This window comes from Chiloscyllium plagiosum, chromosome 17 (assembly GCF_004010195.1).
Source record: "Chiloscyllium plagiosum isolate BGI_BamShark_2017 chromosome 17, ASM401019v2, whole genome shotgun sequence".
In the NCBI taxonomy this organism is placed as follows: domain Eukaryota; kingdom Metazoa; phylum Chordata; class Chondrichthyes; order Orectolobiformes; family Hemiscylliidae; genus Chiloscyllium; species Chiloscyllium plagiosum.
The window spans coordinates 60,271,994-60,280,982 of NC_057726.1; the positions used below are offsets into that span (position 1 = coordinate 60,271,994).

An 8,989-nucleotide genomic window follows, 5' to 3' on the forward strand; every position below is an offset into this window, starting at 1 on the left:
TTTTCTCTTGCTTGTCATTCTTTTATAAGATTGAGTACAACCTCAACATGGTGACCTCTTACAATACAATCAGCTATTTCTTAACTATGTTCAGATTAGACAGTCTTGTATAATTAATAGATTTTGACAATCACCAATGATGTCAATGCAAGACAGGATAGTGGAAGTAGATTCTATAGTAATAATCAAACAGAATTACATATGGAGTTGAAAAGGAAAGAGTTGAATTGCAGAAAGATGAAACAAGCTGAACATTCTAACTTAGAGCTAGCATAGCCGCAAGGGACAAATGGCATTCTTCTGTGTTGTATTGCTCTGATTCAACCTTATATAACCTCAGGCAGGGAAATGCCATTTCCGTAGTAGGATGTTGCTATGTATTCTGTTTTATACCAAATCTTTTTTCTCATTTTCAATTTTTGCCTTCTCTTCATTCATTTTCCATTGTAATCCTTTTTCTGTTAACTTTCTTCCCTATCTCCTTGCCTCCCACGTCCGTTATATTCCTTTACACCACTTTCCTCTCCCTTTTCTTCTTCACATCTCAATGACTTTGATATGGAGAACTGTCCTTCACAGCCTTAATCTTTTCCTTGCAGGGCTCTTAATCTTCCCTCAGGTCCCAGAATAGGAATAGCACTTCACATTACACACAGAGCTGCAACTTTAAGGAATGGATCACACACAGTAACTTCTCTGATACCACAGGTAAATCTTGGATTGTTTAGATTTTGATGCTTGTATGCGCACATCTGTTTTATAATCTTCTGGGGAATGGAAACAGTAAGCCATCAGCTAAACTGTCAATTGTATCTGAAGATTTAAAATGTGTCCTTTACTGTCTTTTATATTTGTTTTTGGATAAGGAGTTGCCTGCTTTACATTGTAGTTAAGGAAAAATTAATGAACAACGAGTTGCAAAATGTGCAATTTCACTGAACATCAAGACATTAAACATTGTTACTGAAGGTCCAGTGACTTAGCTGTAATGTCTTGCTTATACATTAAGTAGCTAGTGTAAAGACTGCAGCATTTCCCAATTGCATTGTGGTTGCATGTTATCACCTCAAAGCAGGTAGTCAGTTTAGAGTGAGTAGAATATTGTTGACCCATTAAGCACCATTTTTATTTAGGTTTTCAAAAGATTATGATGTTCAGTGGCATCACATCGAAAGAAATAATATAAATCTCAGTTAAAACTTCTGCTTAATCCAGAAAGGTTTTACTCTTGTTATTGTTGCTATGGTATTAATTTGCCATTATAGAATTTGTGTGGTCATTTTATGGGATTATTTGTGATACAAATTTGATGTACTAAACATTCGTATTGTGCAGTAAATCTCTAATTTTCCAGTGTGCTTAATATTGCATTTAAAATAATAACTCGAGAGAGACTGCAGAGGGTACAAAGAGTGTCCTTTTACATGTATCACAAAATGTGAACATGCAGGTACAGTAAATAATTAGGAAGGTAGTGAAAACTGGCCTTTATAGCAAGGCGGGGGAGTGGTGATGCATAAAAGTGATAAACTCTTACTACTGTTGTACAGGCTATTGTTGAGATAACACCTAAGGTCTTAGTAAATGTTTGGTTCCTTAAGATAGGATATTCTTGCATTGGAACCCCTTCTGTGAAGGTTCACTATGTTGATTATTGAGATGATGGGTTTGAGCAAGTTAGGCTTTTGTCATTGGAGTTTAGAAAAATGAGTGATAATCTTATTGAAACATATAAGATTTGGAGGGAGGCTGACAGGTTAGATGCTGGGAGAATTCCCCTTATCAGGAAATCCAGAACTGGGGACATAGTTTCAAAATAAAAGGCTTCCAATCTGAGACTGAGACAAAGAGGAATTTCTTCTATCAGCGAGTCATTAATCTTTAGAATTCTTTTCAATAGAGAGTTGTGGATGCTGAGTCATTGGGTATACTCAAGAATGAGAATGTATGAAGAAGTCAAGGATATTGAGATACAAGGAGGAAAGTGGAGTAAAGGCCACAGACAGATCAGCCGTGATTTTATTACCTTACAATCAATTTCTGTTGTGTTTTACAATGTTACACAATTGGTATGAGTATTATCAGTTGTGTTTTTTTTATATATTCAGTACCTGTCCTAGATTGATATTCAGTCTGTAATCCTGAAATCCATATACGTCCCAGTGTACTTTGCCATAAATCATACAGAAATCCAGTAAAACAAGCTGGAACCTGAATATATGAGGATGTGGTCCCACCCACTAACTTGTATGGACCCTAGCTTGAAATGAAACTTGCATCTGTCCCAAAGTTGGTCACCTGTGTCAAAAAGGCCGTGAGTGGAGGGTGGTGATTGTCCCGGCTTACATATTAGCTGACCCTTCCAGAATTTGCCAAGGTGCAGGAAAGTAAAACATGCCAGTTCAGTGGTAGTAAAACCCAACTGTGTGCCTAAGGCTAGATCTAAATCAAAGACAAATGGCAGCATCACACAAGAGATGTGGGACCAATGTGTTCAGCCAATGAACTAATGACCCTATAGATATTATGCCAATTCCAGCAGCATTGTACCAGTCTTTGTTGATTGGATGTCCCGTCTACACCCAGAATTACTTGAAATATTTAAAACTGGAAATTTCCATTGACCTGATGGGAGCAGTGATAGGAATAGATGGGTGATACTGCCACTTATTCCAGTTCAATGCAAGGAATTTAGGCCTAATGTCTGTATTATTTATTGTAATCTCATTGTTATAAGAGCAGTGGGTTGGAGATGTGTGACATTTGCAATGGATACCATGTGGGCAAAGTAAACATGAACCCAATGCAAGTGATCGATTTTCATGGTCAAACTTCATTACTGTTTGGTCAGACAACATTCACGCATTTTAAATAATTTGTTGATGGGTGGAATCTAAATATTGAGGGCCCACCCATGGAAGTCATCTGGCCATGATAGAGAAAGGAAAGTAATGCTGGGAAGGGACCAATCATACAAACATAAGACTGAGTTAGTAAATACAATCAAAGTAGGGAAAATGTCATCAAACTAAAGAGTGGGAGAAAGGTTTCAGTGAAAGGAAATTTAGAAATTTAACAGTAAACGTTGAAGCAATAGGAAAGTATGTTGTTGTGAGTAAAGACACACTGTGTGGGACAGGAAGGGATGGACAGTTTAAAAGTAAACTTGCATCTAAGAGTAAAGTCTGTGTTGGAAATAGTAATAAAAATAACACTGAAGTTACTTTAATGAAAGCAAAATACTGTGGATGCTGGAAATAAAAACAGATAATGTTGGAGAAACTCAGCTGAACTGGCAACACGTGGAGAGAGAAACGGAGTTAACATTTCAAGTCTGATATGACTTCTTCAAAACTGAAGTCAGTTTGTCTGAATGCATGGAATGTATGCAATAAGACAGATGAATTAGTGGCATAAATAGTGGTAAGTAGTTTACATCAAATCACCATTACAGAGACATGATTGTGGTGCAACTAAAATTGGGAAATAAATATTCTATGGTACACAACATTTAGAATAGACAGGAACAATGGCAAACAGAGGAGGGGTATTCCTTGACATAAAGACATTAGCAAAAGAATCTTGGTTTAGAAAATCAAGAAATAGAAACAGTGTGAGTTAGAGAACTGGAATATCAAAGGGGTCAGAATATGCTTGTGGAGTAGTTTATCAGCCCTCTAACAATAGTTATTTTGCTGAACAACGCATTAAACAAGAAATTGTTTGATATTGTATTAAAGGCAATGCAATAGCTGGATGAATCAAATTGGTAAAAGTAGTCTAGAAAATGATGTTTTGGCACTGAATTCCAAGATAAGTTTGACATGACATACACCAACCACAAACAAAAATCTTAAATTAAAAAAAAGCCAATTACATAGATATAATGGTGGCTCAGTGGTTAGCACTGTTGCCTCACAGTGCCAGAGACCTGTGTTTGATTCCAGCCTCAGGCAACTGTCTGTGTGGAGTTTGCACATTGTCCCCGTGTCTGTGTAGGTTTCCTCCCACAATCCAAAGATGTGCAGGTTAGGTGAATTGGCCATGCTAAATTCCCCATAGTGTTAGGTGCATTTGTCAGGGATAAACATGGAGAATGGGTCTGGGTGGGTTACTCTTCAGAGGGTTGATTTGGACTTGTTGGGCCGAAGGCCTGTTTCCATACTGTAGGGAATCTAATCTACTCAAGAAGACATCTGGCTAAGGTTGATTTGGTAAATAGACTAAAACTTATGGCTGTAAATAAACAGTGGCAAACAATTGAAAAATAAAATTTAAAATATTGGAAAGACACATTCCATTCAAAAACATAATTTCAGTGAGAAGGATGTTTCCATGACTAACCAGGGAGGTTAACAATAGTGATAGATTAAAAGAAGAGGCAAAGGATAGTGGTTAGTCTGAAAATTAGGAATGTTTTAGAAACCAGCAAAGGGCGAACAAAAAGTGCATAAAAAGGAAAAGCTTGAATATTGAATAAACTAGCCAGCACATATAAATGCAGATTATAAGAAATTTTACACATATGTAAGAAGGAATCCTGACTTGGAACAATATTTATGCTTTGTTGCTGTCACTGAATCAAAATCCTAGAATTGCCTTCCCAATACGTAGTACTGTGAGTATGTCTAAACCCAGATGCATTGCAACAGTTCAAGTAGTGAGGTCAGCACCACTGACATAGGGCAATTAGTTATGCTACAAATGCTGGCCCGGGGACACCCCATCATGAAAGAATTATTTAAAAAGCATGAACTGTAGTTATCTATTGTGACTTCCACTTCCTTTTTCCAAGTACCAGGCTCTGCGAAAGGGGACACTGCATCTGAGATACAGTGAACCTATGTAGTTAAGGTCATTTTGCAATGTAGATAAGTTCAGAATTATCTTCCAGAATTTCCTTCAAACACATTTACTTCACTTCCAGCCAGGCAGGGAAGAAGTGTAAGCCTACTCCAGCACGCTGCAATTTCTATTATTGTACAGTGATTCACTCAGTGGTGACTTATAAACCATAGTCTGTTATTCTACAGTACATAGTGGTGACTATACGGTCATTCTACTATTCTGCACAGCACTGGATGTTAAATGGTCAATCTTTATTGTTTTATCTGGTTACATGGCTAATATCTTCCTTATTAAACCATGTGTTCCATGTTATAAGTTCAGTATTCAATGTTCTGTAGTGTCTATATTCCACAATAAACTCAGGATAATAGTTTATTACTCTACAGTGTACTAGTTGGAAAGCATAGGCCTCATGTCAGTTACTGTATAGCATCCATGTTAAGCAGTCAGTGTTAATTGCATCAAGCATCTACTGTCAGTTAGTGCCTATTATGGCACTCCCTGCTGAACAAAGCGCTGTAAGAGAGAGGTTATACACTGTAATCACCGTCTTTCAGTGCTACTTGATCTCCTAATCATCAAAAACAGTGTCAAAGGTGAATGCACACATTTCCAATGAAAGGTGTACAATTGCCAGTAGTAAGAGGAGAAGACATAAATTAGTGTGCACTGTTGATTTGATATGAGCAATGTTGTACTTGAACCAGATGCTCCAACATATATGTGTTTTAACTTTACACAATGGTTATGGATAGATCAAGACCTGGCCAAATATATCAAGGAGATAGCCTATACCCTAACTTTTTCTTATTTAAAAGCAAGTGTAAGGTGCTCTGTTCCAGATGTAATTCAATTTGTTACACTACTCGGCTTTAAGCAAAACGCATTTTATTCAGTAAAATAAATTCAGTAAAATAGATTGTCTCACATGCAATTTTGGCAGCAAAGGGAATCCAAGCTTTAAGCTGTAGCAAAGAGAGAGAGATGTAGCAGCTTTCTCAACTAGCTTCCAAAAAATTCCAACAATTACTGAGAGCTAAACTAAACTCCTGGTTATATGGGAGTCTGACTTCACCCATCCATGCTGCTTCTATTGTTCCAACTTTTAAAAAGAACCCAATTCCTCACAAGCTGTTTACTTTATTGGCTTGGAACGGACTTCTTGCACCTCTGTCTCAACCTCACTTCATAAAATAAAAGATAAAATACACCTCTTAAAGCCAAAGTATCGTCACACAGCTGGTGTGACCTTAAATGACTCAAAATGTACTCCACCAACACAATTTAAACAGATCATGAGCTGTTTACAGAACAGTTACTGGACTTTGTTTCTGGATGTTGCTGTAATTCCACTCATTTTGACTGCTTTTCCACGTTTCATGCATGAATGTCACAAGCAGATTCTGAGCACTGAAACAAGTGTATTTTGGGTAAGTTTGAGTCGCGTTGTGTTTTTGAAGGGCTTTTTGCTGTGAGGCCTAGCAAGTTTTCTTATCCTTTTTTTATCAAACCCACCTCATTATTTACCTACTGGTTTCCTATGGCATCTCTGAATCTGATTTCTGTCCATTTTACTACATGCCATACCAAAATAACTGGCCATTCAACAGATGCTGGAGAACACCAGTGTGCCTCCACCATTTTTATAAGCCCATTGTGTACTTGAACAAGCACTGTCAGTCTGGAGCTGCCCTGCACAACACAATTCCTGGCATTTGCCCTGGACATGGCAGTCAGGGAGAAATTGGTGCCCTGTTTTGCAGGCAGGGTCTTCAAGTTTCTGCTGGATGGGATGATGCAGATGTGGGATTGCCTCCTCCTTGAGTTCCAGTAGCAAAGGCCAAAACACCAAATGATGCCAGCCTGGTGGGAGGTTGCCATTCAGGTTAAAGCAGTTTCAGCACGATGGAGGCATTCCCAGCACTGTAGGAACAAGGTCAATATCCTTCTCCACTCCACCTGGGTAAATGCCATCACCTTCTCTCTAATATCTCATCCTCACTCTATCTCTGCTGCTGTACTCACCTCTAACCAAGGGTTATGCTCTACACTGTTACTCCTGCAGCAACCTCCCTACTCTCTGTTACCCAACTCCTGATAGCACTAACTTTGAATTCTATCAGTATTGCCTGCTCAATCACTTGGGATATTTCCCCACCTCCACCAAAAGCTACAGCTGTGCCACCCAATTTCACATTCCATAATCCAATGGCAGCTCTAATACACATAGCACTCTGCTCTGCTGGTTTGTTCCATTCTTGCAGGGCTGCAAATACCTACAGAGACCCTCTGGTTCATTGCTCATGGAAAATAAAGAGATGAAGAATATGATGAGTGTAATCTTCCCATTCACTGAATGATGTGGACATTAGCAAGTCAGTTAGGAAATATGGTGAGATCAGCAGAAATGGGATTCTTGATGTTGAGAGGAAAAAATCTGATTCTCCAAGCAAATTTTGAACAGAAAGACAATCTTGCTGTTGAGCAGCCTTTACATGTATTAACACACTATTATGGCCTGTTCTCGCTTTATTGATATGAAGTTTCTCATTGTCCCACCCATCGGACAGAAATTAGACAGTGACATTTCCTTATACGGAAGTCAGAACAGGTACCTTGTGATTCCAACTCGCTGATTGCTTCTCCAGGCCTCTGTCTTGGACAACAGAGATTAATATCTCAGGTTATGCTCTATGGGCACCTACAATCAAGGTTGGCATTGGATATGCACTAGCCTTGCCTGACCGTCATGTCACATCTTCGACCCACTGACTAGAAAGTTTTCAACTGGTTGAAGGCCACTTGCCTTTTCAGCAGCAACAATCTCCCTCTGCCTGGCAAGACAGAATCAGGAAAAGAGACTGTTTTCCTCTTGGAATGAGAGTGAGTGAGAGGGCTGCCATGGGAAACCTGGAGAAAGCGCCCCTTTCCATCTGGGGATTTCAACAGAACCTTCTCCTTTAGAAACGAGGGTCCTGATTGATGGAGGCAAACATTTTGCAAATAGTGGAAAAATAAAGCAACCTAATGGCAAGTACAATGCAAGATGTATTCAACCTCATGGTGTTAGCTTCCATGTTTAGTGCACATGTTACTATAGATTGCTGCATTTCAGTTGGCCCAGCCTGTGAGATGGTGCCATTTTATTGACGCCAAATATCACACTTCTGCATGTGCTTGATTGACTATCTCTTTTCAACAACAAAATGCTATACTCACATTTGTAGTCTGCCTCGATTTTTCAGCTGAGAAATCATGTTTTGCTTAATTTATACTGTAAATGCGACCTAGTAGATGATATAGGATGTGTTGCAAAGGAACTTTCTGAAGAAGAATCCTATTGGATTCATTGTTAACTCTGTTTTTCGCTTCAAAGATACCACCAGACCACCTGGACTTTTCCAGCTTTTTCTGTTTTTTTTTGTTTCAGATTTCCAGCATCCATAGTATTTTGCTTTTAAAACATTAAACATGGCAATAGCAAGTGAGAAACAGAAATGGCTCCTCCACTAAAAGTATTGAAGTATGAAGCTGTTTTCAAGACAGAAGCCATCATAGAACATAGAACATAGAACATTACAGCGCAGTACAGACCCTTTGGCCCTTGATGTTGCGCCGATCTGTCATACCAGTCTGAAGCCCATCTAATCTACACTATTCCATGTATGTCTATATGCTTGTCCAACGACAACTTACATGTACTTAAAGTTGGCGATTCTACTACTGTTGCAGGCAAAGCATTCCATACCCTTACTACTGTCTGAGTAAAGAAACTACCTCTGACATCTGTCCTATATCTATCACCCCTCAATTTAAAGCTATGCCCCCTCGTGCTTGCGTCACCATTCTTGGAAAAAGACTCTCCCTGTCCACCATATCTAACCCTCTGATTATCTTATATGTCTCTATTAAGTCACCTCTCAACCTTCTTCTCTCTAACAAAAACAGCCTCAAGTCCCTCAGCCTTTCCTCGTAAGACCTTCCCTCCATACCAGGCAACATCCTAGTAAATCTCCTCTGCACCCTTTCCAAAGCTTCTACATCCTTCTTATAATGTGGTGACCAGAACTGTACACAATACTCCAAGTGCAGCCGCACCAGAGTTTTGTACAGCTGTAGCATAACCTCATGGTTCCGGAAC

At 39.0% G+C, this 8,989-nt stretch overlaps 1 protein-coding gene across 7 annotated transcripts in view; it reads left to right on the forward strand.

Annotated features, from left to right (window-relative positions):
• The first annotated feature begins 606 nt into the window (after positions 1-606).
• Positions 607-8,989, forward strand: part of LOC122558548 (cyclic nucleotide-gated cation channel beta-3-like) — a 201,530-nt gene continuing 193,147 nt past the window's right edge. For all 7 annotated transcript variants that reach the window (XM_043707256.1, XM_043707264.1, XM_043707262.1 and 4 more), the window contains exon 1: positions 607-708. The gene's annotated coding sequence lies outside the window, so the exon portion shown is untranslated. The remainder of the gene's footprint in view (positions 709-8,989) is intronic.